Raw genomic sequence first — 25,853 nt, 5'->3', positions numbered from 1 at the left:
GTGACCAGCAAAGGGCTTGATGGGCAGGAGGAGAAAGAAGAAGCTATCCATGACCCCAGGCATCTGCAGTCCTTAAAGCGCCCATTAGAAACTCTTGCTGTCTTCCTTCCTACTAAAGTGACTTGCATCTAGTTCAGGAATGTTCCCTTCGACTGGCATTCTGCTCTTAACTTCTCTGTCACCTCATCTTTACACTGGGCGTAAAACACAATTCACTTTGCTGGGCTGTTGTGAGACAGGAACTGAACGTTCGTAAAGTGCTCCCCAAATCTAGGCACGAACAGGTGCTTTGGCCTGCTGACAAGGAGGTGTCCTCTTTATTCGCAGTGCAGGAGGAGGAGCATTGCCAGAGAGGATGAGAAAAGGGGGTTAGGGCCCTGGCTCTACTCCTACCTAGCTGTCTGACCCTCTGCGGCACCTGAGAAGCGGGGACATAAAAATACCCGCCTCTAGGAGCTCATCAAGTGTGGCATTAGAGGAGAAAGGTTTGCAGGCTGGAAATGCTGATTCCTATTACTCTCATGCTTACTGTGATTTTCATTGTGAAACTGTCCCTCAGAGCCCCAGGAGGGTGGGGGAGGGTGTGCGTGAAGGTGGAACCCCCACCCTCCCCCCCCCCCGGGAGGCCGGGGGGATAGGGGGGGAGAGCCAGCTGGGGGAGGGTCACTCCCCTCCAGCCTCCCACTGGAGCCTGGGCGCAGCTGGGTCTCAGGTTGCCTGCCCCGGTCACCCTCAGCAGGGGTGACAGCACCTTCATGGTGCCTGTGTCCGTGTAGGTACACGCACTGTGACCCGTGCAGCTGGGTGGCACGTGGGTGAGGGTGTGCCTGGAGGGTGGCGTGGGCACAGGAAATGCCTGTACCTGCGGCCAGAAATCACTTGTGGATTGTGAATCCCTCGGGAGGAACGTGCAGGCAACTGGATTTCAAAGACTCGGCAGAGGGACTAGGGCGGGCATCCGGGGAGGAAGAGGAGGAGAGGGGCTAGGGGAATGCCCACTGGGCCTAGTCTTTGGGGCCGAGGCCTGGCGACTGGGTTCACAGTGATCCCCCTCCCTGGGGACAGCGGGCGGGGTACAGAGAGGAAGAGACTGTCGTCAGAGGCCCTTGTGGTTGAGGACAGGGGTGTTAGAGCTGACAGACCTGGGTTCAAATCCTAGGTATGGGTCACTGGCCAGTGCTTTCATTTCTGTGAGCCTCAGTTCCCTGGTGTGTAAAATAGAGACCAGGGTAGAGCCTACTTCCTAGGGGTTTCTGGGAGTTAAGCCCCTTGGCAAGGACTAGGCATTATTGTTGATATTATTGGTAGCAGCCCAGCAGAAGAGAGGGAGAGGGCCTCTGCAGGTGCTGGTGTTTTGTAAACTGTAAAAGGGAGCTCTGAGATACGAAAACTGTCGAGCCACGGTTAGCTAAAGCTGCCATGAGGAGCGCCATTTTGGTCCAAGATGGGAGGGCCGTTGTCCCAGGGAGTGAGGCAGAGGAGTTAGGCTTTCGTAACGCCTACCGGTTTCCCTTCCTGGTTCCCCTCACTTCCTCCAGATTTTCCTTCCTGGTTACAGAGCCTGTCTGGCAAGAAGACCTCCGGGGGCTTCCTCTCCGCTGCTGGTCGCCGGCTGAGCGCCCCTTTGGGGACCGTGAGGAGCAGCTGCGGGATCAGGCAGGCCTCCCCCACACTGCCTGCCCCCCGCCCCCAGCCTGGGGAGACTGGCCAGGCCTCCTTCCCTCCACCCCATTCCCTGGAGGCCGCCCTCCCTCCTATGAATCATCCTCACAGCCACCAGCCACACCGTTGGCTGTGGCAGCTCCTCACCTGTGGGAGAGACAGCCCTTCAGGATGGGGGTGGAAGCGATGGGATTCAGCGATGGGGCCTAAAGTAAGGGTGGGACCGCTTGGGGGCCCCGAGGACCACAGCCAGCCCTCTCCTGCTTCCAGGGGGCCGAGGCTCCAGAGGCCAGGTCTGAGCAGGACTTGGGAGTTACACCATCCTAGATGTAGGCACAAGACCCTGGTCCTCTGCTAACTAGCTCTGGGGTCTTATGCAAGTTTCTTGGCTTCTCTGAGCTTCCGTGTCTTCATCTGTCAGACGGAAAGAGGAAAATCACGACGACCTTCAGGGTACTTGGAGGATTAGGTGAGCGTCTACGTGTTAAGTCCTGAGCTCAGGGCCTGGTTCACAGTAAGTGCTCAATAAATGCTCATGGACATAAGCACTGAATGAACACGTGGAAATGGCGGGGGGCTGGAGTGGGGGGCGGTACATGTGGCTGTCTGCAGGAAAGTCATCCTCCACCAGCTGGGGGAGTGAGGGGGATGTCCGGGGGCCTTGTCTCCTAGGCCCAGGACACCCAAAAACTCAGGAGGGACTATCCCTTGCGGGCACAGCCGACACTTTTGCAAGCCAAAGGAGAGCTTCAGGCCGGGTCAGACTCTCAAAGTGCTGAGCCCTGCCGGAAAAAAGAACTGCTCTGTGGATAGGGGGCAGCAGATTGGAGACCCCAGGACTGTCGCAGTGAGAATCTACAGCAGCCACTCTGGGCTGGAAGGTCAGGGCCTTGGGTGTCTAGCTAGGGCTGGGGCCAGCGCCTCCCCTGCCTGCAGCCCAAGGGGATGCTGGGCCACCTGGGTTGCATACCCCCAGAAGGCTTTATCATCATCTCAATAGATAGCCTTTTGAGCACTGACTGTGTGCCAGGCACTGGTCTGGGCACATTATATGTACTTAATAAATCTCAGGAGGTTGGCACCATTATTAGCCCCATTTTAGATGAGGAAACTGAGGCCCACTGAGCTACATAATTTGCCCGAGGCCACACCTTAGAAAGCGCTGAGGTCAGGATTAGAACCCCAGGTAGTCCAGCCCAGCGCCCCAAATGGCTCTGACCTTGCTGCTGACCGGGGCGGGCAAGGATGGCCCCCGGACTCCTGCAAAGCAGTGCGCCACCCCATCCCCAATGCAGTCCTTCAAGTTTGGGACCAGGGCATCAAGGGCCAACGGGTTCTAATTCATAAAAATCCCTCCGGAGAAATGGTTCTCAAAGCAGGGCTACAAGGAACGTGTTAGAAACGCAACTTCTCGGTCCCACCTCGGACAGCAAACTCCGGAGGGAGGGAGTCCCCGGGGCGGCAATCTGCATTCCCGCAGGTGGATTCCGACCGACCGACCGACCGACCGGAGCTAAAGTCTGAGAACCAAGGCTCTAGAGTTTGCAAAGTGTATTCTCAGAAACCGACGCTTCGGGAGTGTTCGGCTTGTCCAGGTAGAGCGAACTAACGAGTCTCCCTTTGCCAGAGTTCGCATCCGGGAAGCGGACGAGATGGGCCCGGAACCCACGGCGGTCGGTTCGGGAACAATTTTGCCGGCGTCCTTGGGGCCAGAGCGCCCAACCTGGGGGGGGCGACGGAGGGGCTCTGAGCTGAGGGGCTGCGGGGGCGGGGCGGGGCGGGGCCGGGTGGGGTGGGGGTTGGGCCAAAGGGGCGGGCCGTGTGTATTGTTCCCCGGGAAGGGCCCCAGCCCCAAGCTACGCGAATAAAGCCCGGCCTGCCATTTTGAGTGATCGGTTTATTCATACTCGCGGGGCCGCTGCCGAGGCGGATCGCAGCAGCCTGGCGGCCGCGCGGCATCGTTACGTAACCGCTCCGGGGAGCGGCGCAGGGCAGGCGCCTGGCCGCGAGCTAAGGCGGGCTGGGGGTTCCGGGCGGGCGGAGGAAGCACCTGCCGCGGAGTCCGCACCCAGCGCGCCCCTTCTCCCGCGCCCGCGGTGCGTTAACCCCTGCGTGGCTGGCCGCAGCCCTCCGCTCCCGGTGGAGGGGCTCTCAGAGGCGGATCCCCTGTCCTCGGGGATTCCCCCCCCCTCCCCCGCCCCGCCGCCCGGAGGTTGAGCCAGGGCTTCCCCTCCCCCAGTCACCACCGCCTCCCCCTCGTCCCACGCTCACTCTGAGCTGAGAGAGGGAAAAAGGCCGACACGTAGGGCGGCCTGTGGGTGCAAGACGCCTGGTTTGCGCATCCAGCTCACCTCTGCGAGGTGACCCATTTTACAGATGGAGCTTTGAGGCTCCGAAAGGGTTGGCTTCAGGCGCCAAGAATTCCAGCCCACGAGGGTGTCGGCCCCAAAGCCCACGTTTCGGCCCTCCCTCGCACCCCACACCAGATCTTTGTAACCTCCGTGGGTCGGTTGGTGCCTCGCCTTTTCCATCTGGGGTCCCAGTGCCAGGATGCTATTGACGGGGTGGAAAGGACTGTGTGCGTCCTTGGCCTCAGGGCTGGGAGAAGGGGTTTGGCTCAGGCAGCACTGGAGCTGGAGTCGGCCGAGCACACGGTGCCAAGGACATGCCACGGCTGTTTGGGTTGGTGGGGGTCAGCATGCCAGGCCTGGCCTCCACATTCCCCACCATGCCCAGACCCTGAGAACCAGCCCGTGCCACACCCCACACGCTTGGGTGCTCAGCCCTCGTAGACTTTGCCCAGGCTGGGCCGTCTGCCAGAAATGCCCTCCTCCCACCCACCGTGCAGTGTGCCAACTCTGGGAAGTCTGTCCCGGCACCCCCACTCCACCCCGCCCCCTACATCAGTGACCCCTCAAGGCTGTCTCTTCCAGCCCTCGGAGCACCTGGTGACAGCTCCTAACACATTGCGTTATGGGGGCTCTTGTTACCTGTCTGCCCCCATTAGGCCATGTCCTTTGGGATGGCGGCTCTGTGTCTGCTCATCCTAGAACTCGCCCCACCAGGCCTAGGACACACTGGGCCTCTCCCAGCACTAGGTAAATTTGAGATGACGAGTACAGCCCTCAGGTACATTTACTGCTTGGTGACAGTCTTCGGACCCAGACCACAGAACGCCACACATCTGCCAGTGGCTCTGTGAACTCCTAGCTGTGTGGTCTTAATTAACTTTCAGAGCCTCTCTGGGCCTCTGTTTGCCCGTTCGTCACAGGGGTAACAGCAACCCCAGGCTCGCCAGGTTCGGTAGCATTTATTGAGCACCTGCTATACGCAAGAGACTTCGTGCACAGTACACAGCAGCCATGAGGACGTAGGGGCTGTTACCGTCTCCGCTTTAGAGATGAGCTCTCACCAAACGGCTAGCTGATAAGGGGCAGAGCCTGGATTCAAACCCTGGTCCATATCTCCTAGGTTTCTCATCTCCAATTCACGGGATTAGTCTGACGATTCGATGAGAAATAATTAAGGACCGGCATACAGTAGGCGCTCAAGGATATCTCTGCACCTTCGCTTGCAGGGTCCCAGGGCAGCTCTCCTTTGGCCCCTCAGTGCCCCACCCCCCCTCCACCATCCTCAGACCCCAGGGCATTCTGGGAGCCCCTCGCTGGGGGAGGGGGTGGGGCCGGAGGAGGGGCTTGCAGGAAGCCTTGGCAGAAGACAACGCGCTGGCTTCTGAGCGTAAATAAATTATTGTTTTACGTCCTCATATAAGAAAAGGGTACAGTGTGCGTTTGCCAATCTAAGCATGTTAGGCTGCGGCTTCCCTGTGTTTTGCCAATTGCTGACATGTGTTTTCAGCCCCAGGCAGTAAACAGAAGCCCACTGTGCCGGGCTGCTCCCGCCGCCCGCGGTGGGGAAGGGCCTCCGACCCGGCCAGAGTAGGGGCCAGTGGGGAGGCTGAGGCAGGGACAGAGTTCCCGCGGGCTTCCTCCAGGCCATGGGAACTCAGCGGGACGCCTCGCCTCTCTGTGCCTCAGTTTACACCGCTGACGCTGGGCGGATTACCAGCGCCCTGTCTGCTTCACACGGTGAGAAACGGTGCTGCGGAAATGCTTCGCACCGACAATAATAACATTTGTTGTCATCATTCTGGATCTTGAGGGCGGGAAGAGCACCGCACTCCATTTTGCCCCTCCTGGACCTCTTCCCCTCGGCTGCTGCCACCTGCCCTAACATGCCACCCAGCCAACCTAACCCAAGCCATTGTCACCTCCCCCGGGGACAGCCGTCCTTCCTCCTTACTGGTCCCCCCAGCTCTCTGCTGTGCCCCCTGCAAGTCAGTCTTTCCAGGAGAGCTTTGAAAAAGTTGACCGCTGATTGGGAAACGTGGCTTAGGAGCTCGCTTAGGATAAAATCCAGACTCGTCGCTGTAGATGGTGTGGCCCTGCTTGTGCTGGCTCTCCCTTTTCTCCTGGTGCTCTGGCCGCACCGAGTCCACCTTCCTAGTCCTTGTATCCCCTGAACATTTCTACCCGCCTGCCCCTTGAGGGCAGAGACTTTATCTATCTCACTCACCACTGTATTCCCAGCACCTTACTCCAGGCGTATTGCAGAAGCTGAGGCAGGGGCAGAATAATTACTGCTAACTAATGACATGTAGAGCAGGGCCACTCCTATTTCAGAGGGAGCCTTGCAGTACACAGCCTGTGCAACAGTCCATGGCGGCCAAGGGTAAAGGCCATCCTAGATCTGCCACTTTATTTTGCAAGATTCGTAATAAACTTTAAATTGTTGCAGCCAACAACAATGAAGGAATGAATGCATGCAGATGCACATACACACATAAAACGAGTGAAAAGCGGAACTCCATTTTTGCCTCAGAGAAACTTGCCATCTGGTGGAGAAGACAGACCGAGCCAGATTCTACTCCCAGTTGCCTTCTTGTGCATCACTCTGTCCCCTACCTGGGCTTGTCCTGTGTGCTGTTGCCTCTTCCAGGACTTTCTCCCCCTATCATGCCCCAATCCTCATGTGCTGGCTCTCTCTTATGCTTTTCCCACCTCGGTTCATTTCGTCTCGAAACCTTTCCCAACCGCCCTACGTGCCTCCCCCCCCATCTCTAACTCAAGGCTGGGCCACACAGAACCCCCCACCCCTTCCCAGCCAGCTGACCCCAGCAGTGCCCTTCAGGACATTATGGCGGATTTGGATTGGGCAGCTAGGTTCCAAGTGCCCAGGGCTGGCTGAGAGTTACTTCCAGACAAGACTGTGTCTGTTGGCTGTATCTTTGTGCCTAGCACAGTGCTGGCCCGTGGTGGGAGTCTAGAAGTGTGGGGGAGTCAGGGAGAGACTGAGAGCAGAGGTGGGCGTGGCTGCCCTGGCCCTGAATTAGAACCCCTCCCCCCATGCCTCTAACCTCTGAACTACTCCCCCCCCCCACCACCACCCTCCTGCCTCCTGCCCCCACCCTGCTTTCCCTGCCCCATCAGAGGTCCAGGGCTGCCTGGAAGATGGCGAGAAATCCCACAGCCACCCTGGCCTCTCCTCTGTCCAGCCTTCCTGCTCCCTCTCCTTTGCTGTCTTTTCCTTCTACTTTGCCTCAAGCTCAGTCCCCTCCCCCAAGCTGGTGAATGCCAACCGCGAAGAGGGGGGAAAAAAAAAAAAAGGCCACTTGGCACCATCAACAGTGAACAATAACCAATTTAAGGAGTAATCACTGCTGTAATGATTGTCGGAGCCCTCATCACTGCAGAAAATCAGGCTGAGGCTCTGAGACTCCCAGGCTCCCCGAGCTGTGTTGTGTGGGTTGTTTAATAGCCAGGACCTCAGTGTCTCCATCTGTAAAGTGGAGGGAGTACCATCAGCCCAAGAGAACTGACCAAGTGTCACCTTAGTCTCACGGTTCTCCCTGGGGCTGCAAACCAGAGGTGGAGGTGATACGACCTGTGTGGGGCCCCTCCCGGGACATGTTCTTCCTGTGTGGGGCCAGTGGGAGGAATGCAGTCCCAGAGGTGGGCCTGGAGGGGTGACCAGTAGGTTCACAGCTTAGTGGGGGTGGGGGTGGTCTCAGGAAAGTCTTCCTAGAAACGCTGACATTTCACTGAGTCAGGAAGGACGCGCATAGGAGCTATGGAAAGTGATGGAGTGATGGAAAGTCAGAGGCGTCATCTGGTCCCAGCCTCTCATTTTACACGTAGGGAAACTGAGGCTCCCAGAGGGCTACCGGATTTGTTCAAAGCCACCCACACACATCAGTCGCAGAGCCCGAATTGGAATCTGAGTGGCTCGATTCCTGTCCCAGTGCTCTTTCTTATGATGTCAAACTAGCTCATAGCGACAATACGGACGGGGTGTTGAATTCTGCCTGAGAGTCAGGCTCTGTGCTAAATGCCTTACTCGTGTATATGCTGTTTCTTTTCCTCGTTGGATAATCCTGGATAAAGGGAGATTAGGATCTAGTTCCTGTTTTACCTGAGTGAGGTCCAGGGAGGTTAAATGCCTTACAAGGCACCCAGCGTGGCTGGCTTTTTGTAGCCTCTGCAGTCCCGCCCGGCTTCTCGGCTTCTGTTTTTCAGCACCATCTAACACCAGTGTCCCCAGAGCAGAGAATGGCTTCTGCGCTGCATCGCCGGGTGGCCTGTGTTTCTCTCTCCTCTCTAAAGAGGGCTAGGCAGGGGCCCCTTCCCCAGAGGGGTGAGGAGGGAGGCTTGGGCTTTTCTTCAAAGCAACCCCCCACTTCCAGGAAGGGAAGCCGTGCGGTCAAGGAGAGAAGAGGTACACATTTCAAGTCCCCGTTCACAAGTCTGCCTCTCTAGGGCCCCTCCTGGAAATGCAGTCCCCCACCCCCCCACCCCCCACCCCCCCGGCGGGTGCCTTCCAGCTTTGAGGGAGGAAATCTGGAGGCACAGAAGGAGCCAGGGTGGGCCCAGGCCCAGGGAAGAGAGGGGACTCTCAGCAGCCAACGGGCTCCTGGCCCAGACTCCACACTGGGTGGGGCACAGGGACACAGAGCTATCTCAGGAAATGGGGATATTGCTCTGGGCACCACAGAAGCAGGGCCACAAATCAAATGAATTCCAAGAATGCAATCTTTTTTTAAATGCACCGAAGGGCTGTTGTCATTATCAGATTTCCTCACGGTTATTTTAGCGTCTAGTGCTGATTTTATTTAGGGTTGCGCTGGGGACAAGGGGAGACATCATCATCTCTCCAGGACTGGGGGCCTTTAAGTGTTATAACTGGGGGGCGGGGGAGGCGGAGATGATCTCAGGGCCATTCCTGCCCTCCCCTGGGGAGATGGCAGGGGACTGTTGTCTGGAAGCCACCAACTAAGGAGCCATGCGTACTCAGCACCAGGCCCGGCTGTCTGTGAAATTTACCTGGCGAAATTGCACGCTTTTGGGTCCTCAGTGTCGTCACCGGTAGAATGGGGATAATTAGTCCTGTCTTGCCTGAGTCTCAGACCTTGAACTGCCATTCAGGCTCAAAGCATAGGACAGAATGGCAGCCCCTGGGAGACCTGGGCATTTCCTGGAAGGTTGACCGAGAATGCAGATTCCGGGGCCCTTCCCCAGACCTCCTGGGCCAGAATCTAACCACCCCCCACCCAGCCCCTCAAGAGACCCCTGTGCTCTTACAACGTGGAGACTCAGTGGGCACTCACCGGGAGCCGGCGATATGGGTCCCAGTCACGCTTGTCCTCTGTGGAGCTGTGAGGCCTCAGGCTGGGGTCTGGTGACTCAGCCTGGGCCCAGAGGACTGGCTTGGTGCCGTCTGAGGGCCTAGCCCTCTCTGAATGGTTGGAGGAGGGTTGGGCCGGGCAGCGTGAGGTGGGAGGGTGCTGTGCGTAGCAACAGGGGCCCCGTGAGGGTGCTGACCAATTCTGTAAGAGAAGGGCAGACCCCGCCATCCCCAGCTTCCAGCTGGGCCTCAGGACTCCCCAGTCTGCATGGAGGGGTGGCCACCGGGCCATCTGCTCAGACGGGGGTGGGGGCAGGGGGTAGGCACAGGCAGGGAGTGCTGAATGGCCTCTCTGTTGGGACCCAGCCTGGAACAGATGGCCTGGGGGCCGCTGGCAGGTGAGGGGGCCGAAGGAGGCCAGACCGTCCCCCCCACCCCCCCTGCCCCATGCCAAGTCCCTGTTCCTGGGAGAGGAGGACCCCACAAGACTCTCATGGTGACAGCAGCCAGGAAGAAACCGGTTTAAGGGGATTAGTGGGCCCAAGAGAACAGCAAGCAGCGGGAGGGCCCTGAGAAATGTGGTGGTACCAGCAACCTCCGCTGGAGCCAGGACGGCCACTGCCCAGGGGGGAAGGAAGGTGCTGAAGGAGCCCCGGGAGCTCAGGGGCCACCCTGTCTAAACCCTTCCCATCCATTTTGCCGATGGGGAAACTGAGGCCTAGGAAGGGGTAGAGACCTCACATCAGCCAGCAAGTCAGTGACAGAGCTGGGAGGTGTCCAGGTGTCCCTGGTGCCCTGGGGCTCTTCCCACGACACCCCCTGCCTCCCTCCCCTCGGAACGGCCTCCTTCTCCTCCCTTCTCAGCCTGCTTCCCTGGCCTTGGCCCTGGCCAGTGCCGCCCCCCCCCCCCGCCCCCCCCCAAGCCACCCTGGCTGCTCCTATCCTTCTTCCTGCCAAGACCCAGACCAAGCACCCACCTTCTGGAAATCTTGTAGCCCATCCGCAGAGCCTAAGCCTCCTGATTGGGAGGCCCGTCCACTGCTGGCTTAGGCTCGATCCCTTCACTGTAAAGACGTAACTGTGACCCAAAGAGGGAAGGGCGTTTAGAAACGGTCCCCACCATCTCCTCCCATCTCCATCCCCCGGAAAACCACTCGGGGCTGTCTCTGAGCACCTGAGACAGGTACCCCCGGCCTCCCTGCTGTAAGGGGGGCTGGAGAGGTCCATTCTCCCGGGCTTCAGTTTTCCTTAAAAATATATTAAAAACACCTTCACCGTCAAGGAATCTAGTAAAACAAGGGTCCCTTTGGGCCCCTTTCTGCAAAGGAGATATTTTCTCCCGCTTGCTCTCCAGTCTTTTCCCACAGGGTCACATTTCGGAAACAGGCACTGAGCAGGAGAGGCCGGGCGGTGGCCACAAGCGGCCACACCTGCAGACACTTGGTGAGACACCCGGTGAGACTGGTGATTGCTTCCCTGTGTGCCGGCTAATCACAAGGGGACCGCTCTGCAGATTGCCTCAGGGCTGCTGAAGCAGGGGGGACCTGCGGGGAGGTGTGGGGAGGGGGAACAGGGGAGGGGAAGGAGAGGGAAGCAGGGGGAGGGCAGAAGAGCTCTCCTTGTGCAGGAGAGACCCCGGTGTGATCCCAGCTCCGCTGTTCACTACCTGTGTGAGCTCAGACCAGTCTCTGAGCCACCCTGTGTCCGTGTCTCCCTGACCAGGCTGTGGGGACGTCCCAAGAGGATCATATGAGCACAGACTCTTGTACCCAGAGAGGGTGAAGTCGGGCCTTAGCCCTACCCCTCACAGAGGCCCAGCCCAGGTGACAGCACCCCTGCTCTCAACAACAGCTCCCTGGGCAGCGCAGTCCATTTAATCAAGAGAACCCCCATTTGTCTCTTCACCTGTGTTCCTGGCGGGGCTCTCTGTCCTGACTTCCTGTGTGTCTTTAGGTATAACCCTAGCCCTCTCTGATGCTCTAGGTTCCCAGCCCTCAAAGAGAAAGGTGGACATCTCACTCTCCATTGGCTTTTCCACCCCCCCACCCCTCCCAGAAAACCACTCGGGGCTGTCTCTGAGCACCTTAGACCGGTACCCCCGGCCTCCCTGCCGTAAGGAGGGGGGGTTGCTGGAGAGGTCCAAGACCCGGGAGGTGGGAGGCTGCTTCCCCATAACCAGGATCTTCTAGCTCTGGCCAAGAGATGCGTCTAGTCCAAGAAAGCATTTATAGATCCTTTCGTATCTGATTCATTCATTTCATTATTCATTCACTTATTGAGCACCTACAATATACCAGGCTCCGGGCATACAGCAGTGATAGAAGCAGACATGGGTCCTCCCTGGTGGTCTCCAAGCTCATCATCGAGCGGAGGAGACGGCAGAGTCCACAAACAGATTTACATAGTGACGAAATACGATTAAGGCTTTCGGGGGCACTGAGACAGGGGATAATGGGGGGAAGGGGATGCTTTTTAGATGAGGGGCCGGCCCCGGCCTCTCTGAGCGGTGACACTAGAACTGAGACCCGAAGGATAAGAGGAAGCGAGCCACGAGTCATACTGGGCAGAGGTGCATGACTGGGGCACGGAGTTCAGGAGGTCCCCCCTGGCTGACGCAGAGTGAGACAGGAGGAGGGGAGGGCTGGGGACAGAGGAGGTGGGAGAAGCAGCCAGACCAAGTAAGAAGCTTTATTTTTCCCCAAAGACCCATGGGAAGCAAGGGAGGGGCAGTGGCTTGATCACACCCACATTTTCCCATTGTCATAAGCTCCTACTGGCCACTGTTTGCAGTGGAGATCGGTTAAGAGGTGAGGGGGACAGTGAGGACCTTGACACAGAAGTCTCCAAAGCGGTGCGTCATCAGGTGTGCAAGGTAGCTCTCGGAGGGGAAAGAAACACTACAAAATTGTTATTTCTATTTCCATTGTATCCAAAACAAAGGGACGGGGCATTAAATTGTAGCCGTATTTATAGATTGACGCTGATGTCCATATTTGGTCTATATGTCAAATGTGACTCCAGGGACCACACAGAGAGGCTTGCTGCCCGGCCTTTGTCCTTGCTTTTAGCATTTTGAAGAATTTTTCTCTTCATGTGAGTCCAGTTCAGCAGCTTTATGGATTATAATACCGTTCAACTGACTTTTCGGCAGACGAGGGACTTAAAAAGCAGGGAATGAAGGGGAAAAAAGGAAAGTAGGAAAACACTGAACGACACGTAAGCGGAACAAGGTGCCCTGTGGGTGCTTCACTCCCCCGTGGCATCCGCTCAGACAGCCGCAGGTGAAGCAAAGGCAAAGACCGGGTCTAGTAAGAAAGAGGTCCCCATGTTTCACAAAGGAGCAAGAAGGCGATTTGAACTAAGAATTTATATCTACCATTATAACTAATGAGCCTAACCTTAAGTATAGCTTTTCGCTTTGAGATCTGAGCTAACGATGGCATAAAACCATTCACCATCATCAAAACATTCAAGGGGCGCCTGGGTAGCTCGGCTGGTTGAGCCTCCGACTCTGGCTCAGGTCACCATCTCGTGGTTTGTGACATTGAGCCCCGAGTCGGGGTCCGTGCTGGCAGAGCGGAGCCTGCTTGGGATTCTCTCTGTCTCTCCCTCTCTCTCTGCCCCTCCCCAGCTCATGCATGTGCCTCTTTCTCAAAAATAAATAAACATTGAAAAAAATTTTTAAATACTATTTTATACTCTAATGTAATTTGCTGTTTAATTCATATGTGTGTGTGTGTGTGTTTGATAACATTCATAATATGTTATGTAATAATACATGCTTATTAGTTGTGAAGGAATGATCATATTAATATATAGATTGGATAAAGTGTATACTGAATAAATGCATTTACACATATTGTCCCAAGGGCCTGGGCGCACTGAGTGAAGACGCCCGCCTGTGCGGTGCTGGCTTCCTGCGCGAGGTGACTGTCCGGGAGCTGCCTGCCGTGGGGGAGGGGAAGGGAGCCTCTCCTGGGAGTCCTCAGGTTCCCACCCCATCCACGCCATCTACGCCATCTGTCTAGCTCACTCCAGGATGGAGACTGGGAGAAACACTCTCCCCCAATCCAGGCTCTTGTCTGGGGAGGCTTTTTTTTTTTTTTTTTTTTTAACTCCCCAGATGAAACCCAAGTTCATTCCCTTAAAGGGTAAACGGCGGATCCTGGCAAGGCTTTCCGATTATTTACTCACTGGCCAGTAATAGAAGAGAACACACATCCTGGCTGGAAGAGAGGGCTTTTCTGGTGCCTGCACCCGGGGCTGAGCCCTGGGTGCCTGGAGCTCGCCCCCTGCAAGGTTGTCTGCCAGTGACTTCTACACAAAGACCCACTTTTCTGGCCTGTGCTTCTTGGGCACATCATTTCTGAGTATTTCTCTTCACCACATCCTGCAAAGGTGCTGATAATGCTCACCGTGGGTACTGAGGGTCTGCTGTGCGCCTGGCCCTGGGCGCCCTGCACTTCCTACATGTGATCGGGACTCTCTCCTACGGAGCCCAGCATCAGGCCGCCAGCCCCTCTGGGGCAGGTGCCTCGCTGCCCCTCCCGTTGCTTTGGGGTTTAAGGTCGTGGGCAGGCTGCCACTTAGCCTGTCCCTCCCCATGCACCCGGGGGCTGGCTGGCCCGGGAGGGAGGATGCGTCTGGCTGCGGGCCAAGCAAGTCTCCCAGCCCCAAGTGGCTCTGAGTCCTCTGACTGGAGGGTCAGGGCACCAGGCTCCTTCACATCTCGTTCCTCTCGACAATCCTTTCCCCAAAAAGGTCTTCACAACCCCGAGAGGTCCTTGAATGCCCTGAGAGGCCCTAAATTGGGCCATCCGGCTGCCCGCCTCCCTTCTCCCCATAGATCCCTGTCTGCTTCCCATGTCGCCAGCATCCAGCCAGAAAACTCCCCAGAGCACGTTCCCACCCCTGTTCCCAGGCAGCAGCTTCCATGATGTTGGCACCAGTATGCATTTATTAATAAAATGATCAAAGTAACTAAATGCTCTGGCAGCTCCTGAAGTTTGCCAGAGGCTCCCTGAATGCCCGGTGGCACCAGAGGGCGGGGACCAGCCCTGGAGAGGAAGTCTGGGGGGAGAGCCAACGGGGCGTGTGTCCCTGGCTGTTGGTGAGAACTTCCAGAATCCACAAAGCGCTGTGGTGGCTCGGGTGGCTTGGGGGAAAGGAAGCCGCAATGCGTGGGGGTGGCCTGAAATGGTTGCTTAGAGGACCTTGCTCAAGAGAGCGCCCCCAGCCTTCCTCCCTGGACAGAGGGTGGGGTGAGACCGCCCCAAGCCCTAGGGGGCAGAGGAGAGGGGGAGACGTTGTTTGTGCAAACAACGCTAGTTCAGGGACCCACGTCTGCGGTCAAATCCTGCCTCTGCCCATGACTGGCTGGGGGACCTTGGCCAAATCACCTGACCCAGGTCCCCACCTCTGAATCGCCTGGGATGCTACACTGCAAATGCGTCACTGGGCTGGCTCATCCTGAACTCACGGAGCCACACTCTGTGGACTCGGGCCCAGGAACCTGATGTATCACATGTCGTCTACACGCACTTGCCTGTGGTCAGGTCAGCACTCAGGGGCCACTAATTTCGTGTCTGGGTTTTCCTTTTCCAGCCTCCCCCCTTCCCCCCCCCTCCCCCCGCCGCCCTCACCCCACAACCAGGAGTGAGATGAGGAAGACGGCAATCGTTCCTGCCTTTCAGGGTCAGCGTGAAGTTTAAACTGACGAACATACACCATTCGTACCCACGTCCAGCTAACATTCGCTGAGACCGCGACTGTCTTGTATGAGCTCATTTAAACCTCATCAGAATCCTAGGAGGCAGGCACATCGTGAAAACCATTGCACAGATGAGGAGAATGAAGCCCAGAGATGTTAAGTAATTTGCCCAAGGCTGCACAGAGGGCGGTGGCCAGGATTGATGTGAACTGTGTGGCACAGTGCCCAGGGCATAATAAGTACTCGTTAATTGGTGGTGTGTTTAAAAAGAAAAAAAAAAAAAAAAATGGTGGGGGTGGGGGTGGGGTTCCGATCTGTTGCTCAGTCTTTGGGAGAGGGATGTTATCCCTGTCCGGTAACCCAGAACATTCTGCCTCACCCCTGGTTCACCCAACCAAAAGGATCTCCTTGCAGACGGGTCCCAACTGCCCAGATGCGTGGCCAGCCCCATTGGCCGCTGCCCCATTAACTGCAATCTCCAGGCCCCGAGAGAATTCTGGAAGCAGAAGCTAGTACAATCCCTCTGGCAGCAAAAGTACACCCACTCAGCACACGACTGTTTTACCCCGAAGCCCGTGGGGGCTCTGTCACCGGGGAGAGAGGGAAAGTGCTCTATGCTTCCTCAGTGCACGCCTGTGCGTTCAAGTTCTCAAGCGGTGCTTTTCTTAGACCGGCACGTCACGTAAGCTACAAGCGTAGATTTGACATGAGAGAGGAAGGAAAGAACGCATGTGGAGCCAGTCACCTGGATACGGAGGACCTGGGCGTGTTTTCTTGTTTGCTCTTCCCGATGGCCTTGTTCGCGACACCTCTCGGACATCACCCCTCTTTTGCAGTTGAGGAAATTGAGGCCCGTAGGTTTAGCGACGTTGGCAACCTTGACGGTAGGAAACAACGCGCGCAGTTATCGGGTGCTTCCTCGCCGTGATGGTCACGTGCATCCACTGACGCCTTCAAGCCTCTGAAGGACGCTCTGAGGCACTGCTGTCGTCCTCACCTAGGCAGTGACAGAGCCAGGATTCAAACACAGTTCTGGGTGGACCCCAGACACTTCTCTCTGCCTCTAACGGTCAGTGTTTCAGTATCCGTGATCTCTTCTGGACACGGGAAACCTGTCTCCAGGTTTGACCCGAACCCCTTCCTCCCGGGCCTCTTGGGTTTGCAGCAAGGACCACTGACTGCGTTCGAGTCTCCACTTGCTGTGTGACATTGGACAACTCGCCCCACCTCTCTGTGCTTTGGTTTCTTCCTCTGGAAACGAGGCAGAGTGATTCTTGTCACCATCCCTGACTTGTGGGGGACCTACCTGCCCGGAGAGAAACTACAGGCACAGACGGGGGAGGATTTGGTCCCATTCGGCCACAGCAGCCTAAAACCGCTCTCCTCCTGCTCTGGGCCACCTTTATTTGCTGTTTCAGGTCAACTCAACACAGCCAGTGCCAGGGGCAGCTGCGTGTGCTTCACAGGGGGGGAGCAGGAAGTAAGACCCGCCGGGACCTGTTCCCTGCCCACCCGCCCAAGCGTCGGCTCCTGACTTTGCTCTGCAGTCAGCCCAGGCCACCCAGCCGGCTCCCCACGGCCCTGCCCCAACCCTCCCTCCCAACTGCCCCTCTGCCATCCGGATCTGACTCATCCTCTGAGACCCAAGTTCGCCCCGTCCAGGAAACCCATGGTCCCTCTCTTGCGAACCCCTCCAGCCAGGCCACAGCCTCACATTATCAGTCCTGGCCCTGAGATTCTCGTCGGGCGGGGGCGGGCCTGCCTAACGAACCAGAAGCTTCACTGCTCCGCATCCCGGCAGCCTCCAGGGCGACACCGGCACGTGGCTTCACCTGTCTGTCCTTCGGCTTCTTATTCTTGGCTCATTATTACCAAAATAAAGGTGTCTGCTTCGCAGCGTCATTGTAAAGATTAAATGAGGTAGTGAGGGCAGTGCCTAGAGTATAGGAAAAAAAACCTCAACAGATAGCAGACAATAATGATAATCCTAAGGGTGAAAATATCATGTTGGGGCGGAGCTTTCACTGGTGCCTTACAGATTGCTTGAGACTGGGGGTCAGTGGAACGTTAAGGAGGTGCGGGCATTCGGCAGGGGCGCGGGTGGGGAGGAGAGACGATGAGAGGCGGACGCCGAGGCAGGCCGCCGGCCGTGGCTGCTTTGGGGGAGCCAAAGACCCCTCCGAACCATACTTCTTCCCCGCGCCCTGGCTGTGGTGATTAGACAGGTTGGCTACGTGACCCAGTCTGGCCCGTCCATTCTCTCCCCCAAACATTTGGATCTGGGAAGGGGAGGAGAGGGAAGGACCCAGCCATTTGGCCTCTCCCGTGGCTGGGCCAGAGCCAGAAGAGTGGACTCAGTTGCTCGGGGCAGCCACGGCCTCCGAGGAACAGAAGGCCCCGCTTGGCAAAGAGAGAGAGTCGAACGAAGCCAGCTGGCAGAGCGGCGGCCGGATGAGGAGAGAGAGCCAGCGCCGGTGGCCCCCGGCCCCACCTCCAGTCTCCCCAGACCTGGCCCTTCCTGCCAGCCCAGGGTGGGCAATCCTGAAACCTCATAGATAAGTCCCCGCTGTTTGCTGAACCCAGCTTGCGTGGGTTTCTCTGGTTCCAAACTCTGGGGCCCAGCGAGTACAGCCCCACCTCCCCCCCGGGCCAGAGCACGTCTCAGCGGGGACCCCCATCCTCCAGGGCTCGCTCGTCAGAAAGGCTTTGAAAGGGGGAAACGCTGAGACTGGAGTGTTGCGTCTCCCCAGATTCTGGGGGCAGAACTGGGGCTCTGGAGCCCGGGGGTCAGCTGCCGAGGTCAGGGGCTGCTCCCTGACTGCCTGAGTACAGGGCAGTGGCCTGAGTTCATGCTGGTTTTTTTTGTTTGTTTGTTTTGTTTTTTTCCAACGTTTATTTATTTTTGGGACAGAGAGAGACAGAGCATGAACAGGGGAGGGGCAGAGAGAGAGGGAGACACAGAATCGGAAACAGGCTCCAGGCTCTGAGCCATCAGCCCAGAGCCCGACGCGGGGCTCGAACTCACGGACCACGAGATCGTGACCTGGCTGAAGTCACCCAGGCGCCCCATGCTGGTTTTTGATCTGCGGCTTTTCGGGTCATTTCCGGAAACGTGAGCCCTCACTACAGATGCTTAATAATAACCTAACCACGGTTGATGTTTCTTCTGCTCTTTTTTGTCTGTTTGTTTTCTTGGTGATTATTTATTTTTGAGACAGAGGGAAAGCACAAGCTGGGGAGGGGCAGAGAGAGAGAGGGAGGCAGGAACCGAAGCGGGCTCTACGCTGACAGCCGAGAGCCCGATGCGGGGGCTCGAATTCCCGAACCACGAGATGGTGACCAGAGCCCAAGTCGGACGCTTAGCCGACTGAGCCACCCAGGCGCCCCTGATGGCGCTCTTTGGCCGTGCGGATTGCCTTGTGACCAGTCTGGCGGCCTTTCCTGGATCTCCCCATCGGGCCACACGGCTCTTCTGCTGAGGCTGTCTTGCTCTAAGTAGGTCATGTATGAGGGCAGTGCACATGCTTCAGAGTAAGGTCGCTGCCACCTTGTCCCCCTTTGTAAAAGGCAGGCGGGACATCTTGGGGACGTTTTGAGGAAGGGTCTTGTGATCCTTGGCAGTGGAAGAGCTCCGCACAAAGCCGGGCATGTAGTGAAATCCCAAACAGCGCTTGTTACTGGGAGTTGGTTTGTTTTACGCGCGCCTGTCTTCCCCACCGGACTGTGCTTTGGAGAGAGAGGCAAGAACCGTTTTACGGCCGCAGCCCCATGTCTACAGGGCCCGGCATAAATACCTCCTCAGTCCCTGACTGTGCCTCTTGGACCCATGAGTTTCTCGAAGTGTCCCAATAATGGACGGCGTTGACAGGGCCTGCCTGGGCCCCGAGTGGGATTAGAACCCACATCTAGCTGCGTCTCAGCCCAGGCCAGTCCCCATCTTCCCAGTTTGTCTTTCTGCTCAAGATGCGATTAATCCTCATTGGATGCGATTAATCGCCTCATTGGAAATGAGGCGAGCCTCGGACCTGGTGAACTTGCACGTGACCCAGCAGGGGCTGGGGTTTCTCAGTCTGGCCCTGAACAGGCGACAGGGAAAGGGGGGAACACGGAGGCCTTTCCTGGAGGCAGCCCGGACCTGGCCCCTCGTCCCAACTGGCCCACAAGTGCTTTGCTGAGTTGTGGGAGTTCAGTGCACAACATTTTAGACATGTCTGGGCCTCCAAGGTCCTCAAAATCCTTCACCCACATGTGTCCCCAGCTCAGGTCTCAGGGTCCCACTCCATCCCCAGCCTGGGCCTGACCCTGCGTAGGTCTGTTTAGGCTGGGATTTTGGCCCCTTTGGGGCCCTGCCATCCCTCTAGCTCAATCCTGAGCCTGATTTTCGGCACCAGGTTCCCTCTGGCTGTAGGAGGAGGGGGTCTCTTTAAACAGTGCTTTATTGGATTTGGGTCTTCGTGATGGGCCCAGAAATGACATGTGACGGATCTGAGCATGATATTTTCTTTCTTTAAGACTGTGAGAGGGGCGCCTGGGTGGCGCAGTCGGTTAAGCGTCCGACTTCAGCCAGGTCACGATCTCGTGGTCCGTGAGTTCGAGCCCCGCGTCAGGCTCTGGGCTGATGGCTCGGAGCCTGGAGCCTGTTTCCGATTCTGTGTCTCCCTCTCTCTCTGCCCCTCCCCCGTTCATGCTCTGTCTCTCTCTGTCCCAAAAATAAATAAAAACGTTGAAAAAAAAAAAAAATTAAGACTGTGAGAGCCATTAACAGAAGCCAGCCGACCCCACAACCCTTATAATTACCCCTGTCCCCATGTCGTTCGTATGCTAAAGCTTGTCACCGTCTCCCGTCCCACCACAACAGGGTCCTCACTGCCCCTCACCATGGCTTCCAGTTCCAGAATGCCACTCTGTGGTGTTGCTCTTAGCACGACTCTGTCGCCAACGGCCTTGGCCTGGAGTTCCCTCATCAGGGGAACCCGATGCAAGGATGTGTGTGAAGGCAGTTTATTTTAGAGGTGATCCCAGGGAGCAGAAACAGGGGACCGACACAACTGAAAAAAGCCAACATCACAGAGCATCCTTAGGTCAGTGCCGCGGGTGACTGGGGCTCAGTGCCTCCAGGCCCCTCTGAACGGTGTACAGAAGGATCCTTGGGCTTGTCAGCCAGATGACAGATTGACGGAAGCATCCCTCCACCGGCTCCCACGCCCCACGGGTGAGAGGTTGTTGGCCCAGTGGAAGCTAACTGCCCCCAGCACGTCCCCATGCTGAGCATGCTCCTGCCGGCAGTCCGTGTCGGGCACTGCACAAGCCCCAGGGCAGAAAAAGAAAAAGGCCTTGTGCTCGCGTGAGGCAAGATGCCGGCAGCGCAAAGTGAGTTGAAGCCCGCGTCGAACTGTTTGGCCCAGCACGGCTGGAAACAGAGGTGCCGCTGAGCGCCAGGGAGGCTGTGGGGACGCTCTCGAGCCAGACTGGGTTCTAATCCTTTCTCTGTGTGTCATTTTCCTCCACTTCCAAAAGGGAGGGTTCTAAAAGGAAAACACGCTTTACCGGGTTGTCACGAGGCAAATGAGAAAGCCCACAGCGCCTGGCACATAATAATCCCTCAATGAAGAGTGACTTCTATTATCCCCATTTTACGGTTGAAGACACTGAGATGTAATTTTGAAGGGATGAGAGAGGGGAACAAGTGGGGGAGGGAGACTTCATTTAGGCTCCACTCACACCTCCAGAGAAGGCTTGGTAAGCAGCTCAGAGAAAAACCTGGTATTTCTGGGGAGAGACCCTCTCCCGCTTCGCCCTTCTACGCCCACTTCCCCTACCACGTGAGGGGCCTCAGGAGCGTTTTCTGCCCCTAAATGAGTAGTCACGCTTCCTCTGTCGCGGGGAAAGGGTCTGTAGGTGCCTTGTGATGTCACAGCTGGTTGCTATGGAGATCAGGTTGCTGTAAATGTCAGTCTGGGTCCACCAGGAGCACAGTGATCAGCATCCCAGCCTGGCGCAGGGAGAGAGGAAAATGAGGCACCCTGGGGGCTCTCCTAAGTGCCTCTCCCCGCCCCAAACACGCGGACGCACACAGCGCAGCCAGCAGGCCCCGCGAACGTCCCCTGGCCCGCCCCGCGCGTGGCAATATGTGTCTGGGGAGAAACAACCCTGGCAGCCGAGAGCAGGGTGACACATGGTCCGCATCAGTCACTGTCCCCTCCCGCTCCTTCTGGAAGAAAGGTGCTGCTCAGCAGGTGGCAGTGGCATCCGGGGCGTCCCCATGGCAACACTGACTGAGGTCAGACCTCATCACTGCGCTGACCTCACTCGGGGGGCCACTGGACCCGGGCTGGGCTGTCGCTGCCACGGGGGGAAATGGAAAAGCTGGGAAGAGGCTTTCCAGAAAAACGAATCTGCCCTCTCAGGGTCATGGCTTCTCCCGGTGAGTCCACTGCGGCCCTCCTCTGGTTTAAAGTGAAGACGGAGGCTGCTGGGTCTGGCCTGGTGTTTCAAAGGGCACAGTTGGGCCCCCAGGAAGTGGCTTTCCTGCCTCTGAAAACAGCCGACAGCCTCCCCGGAGACGGGTCCTGTCACCCTCTAGCCACGGGTTCCAGGGCAGGTGACTCTGAGACCTGTACGTGGGGAGAGTCTTCTGGGAGGGGATCCGCACCCCCCTCCCATACCCGGCTGGGCCCTGCCCCCTCCCAGGACAGAGCCCCCCGCCCCGCTGCTGGTTCACTCCACCTGCTGTCCCTTTCCTAACAAGGCCCCTCCTCCTTCCTCAGCCCAGGGCCCCAGCTCGCTGCACCTTTGTAGGAAACACTTACTCCTTACCTGGACCTTGACTCTGTAGCTGACGCCCTTCATCCCGCTGAAGGGCAACCTGATGGGGAACCACAAAACCATCCTGGGGGCACAGCCCGTTGCCTCCTGATACCCAAGCCCAAACCACCCAGGCCTGTAATGGACTCACTCTTTTCTCGACTTCTCTGAGACTCTTGTTTTCTCAGGGTTGTTGGCAAGATTAGCTGGCCCATGAGTGTTCACATCCCTCTTTCCGATTCTCCCCACCTGGACCCCCAGAGACCCCTGTGCTTTTGGGCACCTGCTAAGCCACCTGCTGCCTCGCCCGGGCCCCTCCCCCATCCCCCCAAGGCTGGTGGTATTTCTACACCTTCTCTTGCTGGCTCAGCGGACGTGTCTAACTCAAGTCACTCCCGACCCCTCTCCACCGACACCTTCCAGAGAGGAGGACCACCGAGAGCCCATGGCTGGCTCCGTGTTAGGATCTGTGATGGGCACTTCGCCCCCATTATTCTGCCGAATGCTGCCAGGGGGGTATCACCGGTCCACTGCAGGGACAAAAAACACAGAGGCCCGTTTGAGGCCACATGGTAATGACCGTTATTGCTTATTAAAAGCATTTCCTTTCGGTTGAGTTTTATACTAAAATGCTTTATACACACTATGTCAGCATAGAAGAGGAAGTTAAGAGCGTGAACCCTGGGGCCAGGCTGCCTGGGACGGATTCCTGCCTCTGCCTCTTAAAAGCTGCGTGCAAGATGCTGTTATACGTCAATTATATTTCACTTTGTTTCAAAAGGCTGTGTGACCTTGGGCGAATTCTGTAACCCTTTCTGTGCCCCCCGAGGGCTCCTCTGTAAAATAAGAGGTTGAGGGTGCCTCCCTCACAGGATAGTTATGACGATTAAATTAGCAATAGAAGTGCTTACAACCGTGCCTGGCACAGACTAAGAACTGTATAAATAGCGCTCCCTGAAAATGAAAAATGAGAAACAGCAAAGGAGGTGTGGGGTAAGGAAAGCTTTACGTCGCCTTTTCGGGGGGCGGGGGGAGTTAGCAGGTGCATAGTTGCATCTTAGGAGGTAGACAGGCTCAGAAAGGTGAGTTAATGTATTTGGAGTCACACAGGATTAAAGCCTGGGGGTCCTGCCAGTCCGCTGCTGGAGCGGACAGTACAGAGGAGGCTAGAAAAAGTAGGGTCCCTGGGGACTGGGCACCAGGAGGAAGGGCTGCCCTGAGTCCGAGGGGGTGACCCAGGAACTCGGCTGAGGTTCTCCTGGGTCAGGGCAGGAGAACTCAGGGGCTGCTGGAGGAGGACGGGGAAGGGGCAGTGGCAGAGCCTAGCAGAACCCCAGCATGCCCAGCTCCTTCTCCCGCTGAGTCCAAGAGATGGGACCGTGGCCCGGCCGGGGCACTGAGGGAGTTGGGCTCTGGGCCACGCCCACAGGCACCTGCTTCTTGCCTACATTGAACCTGAGCCCTTGCAAATCCTTAAATTTACTGTAGTCCCTGGGGCAAAGCCCTCGGAAAGCTAGAAGCGTCCCAGTGGACAAATCACTTCCCTTCTCTGTGTATCCGTTTCTTCATCTCTAAAAGGGGAACAGTATTATTAGTTATTAGCGCCTAAACTTTTGCTGTGCTTTGGAAGGGTCCAGTGGTATCACATATATAATGTGGATTGGCTTTCAGCCCAGCAGAGAATCCATTAAATAACTGAAGCTGTTTTTTCTAACTCTGTGACCTTACACAAGGAACTTGACCTTTCCGGACTCTGTGTTCACCGCCATTGCTCGGAATAAGTAAGTTAACAATGCGAAGCTCCCAGTGCAGTGCCTGAACAGGGTAGGAAAAAGGAGATATGGAGGGCTCTTCCCCCAGCTCGATGCCTAGGGACCACAGTTGGCCCTGAGTCAGCAGAGATTGTCCAGAAGAATCCCCGTGTGCCCAGATGGACACTTATGCGTCTGTGTGGCTATCCTAAGTAGAGAAACAGAGGTGCAAAAATGTTTTTGCTGTTTCCTTGGAGTCTCTTAGAAGGGGAAATCTGGCTTTAAGAAAGAACTATAGGCCAGCCAGCCAGCATAAATACAACTGGGTGTTCACCTGTTCTTCCTGCAAAGTCATATTAGAAATGACAACCAGTCTCTGCTCGGTGGGGGGGACCCAAGGGTAAGGGGCTCCGGCCAAGCTGGAAGGGATTGTGTTGACCACAGTGACCACAAGACAGAGCAGCTGAGTGAGACCCCCGGGGAGGGGGGTGGAGAGATGAGATTCTGTGCGATGTGGCAGGAGCTTCTCAGTCACGTGCATGCACACACACAGCCCTTGACACACTCATGCCTGCAGCGTGCTGCGTCACCCCGTCCCTGGGGGGCCCCTTCCACCGGCCAGCGTCACAAGTCCTGCAAAACCGCAAACCTTCCCTCTCAAGTTCCTGACTTCAAAGGGGCAGCAAAGGCTCCCTGTGGCGGTCTGGGGGCTCCGTCTGAAAGTGCGCACACATTATCTCATTTAATCTCATTAGCGGGAGATGCCTTTGAAGCCTCCGGTTTGAGCTTAAACGCTCCGGAGCAGGAGCGTTTTAGCCCTTTTGCTAAAGCCGAGCTTCTTTGAATTCGAAACAAGACCGGGCAATCTGTCATCAGGGCAATGACGACACCTTCAGGGTGCACACCTAGCTGGGTCTCTAGGTTGGCAGGGGAGGAGGGTGGGGGGGACCAGTGGGGACATTCGGGTAACAGAAGGGGATACAAGGAGGGTGGTGGGGTACTTCGGGTGGGGAAGGAGGGGTGGGGGGCAGGGTCTAGGAGAGAGGACCCGGGAGCCATTGAGTCTGGGGGCTGCTTCCGGGAGGAGGAGAGGAAAGGCGGGACCCTGCCCCTTAGGGGAGAGCTGGCAAAAGTCACAGCGTCGCAGGGGGTCCCGTAGGGAAGGGGGTGTGCTGGGGGGTGCGTGGCTCTCAGCAGCAGGACGCCCTCAGCCAGACCTCACCGTGTATCTGGGCACCCTGGGGGCTGCATGCCCCCTCCCCTGGCAGGGCGCCTCGGGCCCCTTCCGTGGAACTGGAGCCCCTTCGGTCTCTCTTCCCCACAGCCTGTGATAGTCCCAGGGGTGGGGACGTGTGGCTGTGTCCCCGAGTCCAGGCATAGCCCAGGCCCGGGACTTTCGGGCCCTTTCAACATGGCCTAAACTCCACCCACGCGACCTGAGCCCGGCCGAGCTGCATGCGGTGCATTTGGACGTTTTCACTCTGTTTGTTTTCTGGGTTGGTTTTGTTTAACAAAGGAGGTGGTTAGGGTTCAGACTCAAATCCTCCCCTTCCCAGTTTCGGTTTTGCCTGGAAAACGGATGGGCCTAGCCCCTGCTCGGGTTGGCCCAGTGCCCGGCCGAGTTCCTGGGTGCACGGGAAGCAATGAAGGGCTTCTGGCCTGGCCGCTGGCTCCCCTGATGGGAGGGAGGATAAGGCCAGGCTGGCTGCTGAGAGGCCAGGGGCCGAAGCCGCCCCCCTCTCTGGGCAGTCGGTCCAACTCTGGGCTGCTCTGTCTGTCCTGGGCATTTGAGCCTCAGCAGGGGAGGCTGTTTCGTCCAGAAAAAGAAAGGGAAAAGCCCCCACAGCTGCTGTTCTCATTACAGGAGGCATCAGACAGAGATTCTGGAAGCTGCTTTTCCCCACTTAGGCAGGAACGTGTCAACACCAGCACACGGAGGCCCGGGAGCTGGAGAGGCCTTTGCAGGACCCCTCGGGGAACTTCTTGCCCCACCCCCACCCCCCCCAGCATGGACTGCCACGTCAGACTGCTCTCTGGGGAGAAGAGGGGTCCCAGGGGCTGGCGGGCTCCTCAGGTGCCGGGCCCCGCAATCTCAGGAGCTGTGGGAAGGGAGACCAGTCGGGGAAGGATCGCACACCCACGCAGCCTCGGCCTCGGCTCTCTCCTGAGTCACCGCCAATTAGCTGAGGCAGGTGGGGAGCGAGGCGGGTGAAGGAGGGGCCCTTAGGTGCGGAGAGAAGAGGTTG

At 57.3% G+C, this 25,853-nt stretch overlaps 1 protein-coding gene across 1 annotated transcript in view; it reads right to left on the bottom strand.

The window, feature by feature from the left end:
* The window catches only part of TP53I11 (tumor protein p53 inducible protein 11), a 28,290-nt gene extending 18,931 nt beyond the window's left edge, over nt 1-9,359 (bottom strand). Inside the window, exon 1 of the mRNA XM_086677619.1 lies at nt 9,326-9,359. The gene's annotated coding sequence lies outside the window, so the exon portion shown is untranslated. The remainder of the gene's footprint in view (nt 1-9,325) is intronic.
* Between the last annotated feature and the right edge of the window lie 16,494 nt (nt 9,360-25,853).

Source organism: Puma concolor, chromosome D1, assembly GCF_028749965.1.
Source record: "Puma concolor isolate L17-30 chromosome D1, mPumCon1.1.hap2, whole genome shotgun sequence".
NCBI lineage: Eukaryota > Metazoa > Chordata > Mammalia > Carnivora > Felidae > Puma > Puma concolor.
Note: the sequence above shows the minus strand (reverse complement) of the source record. Positions and strands in the feature narration are given on the sequence as shown.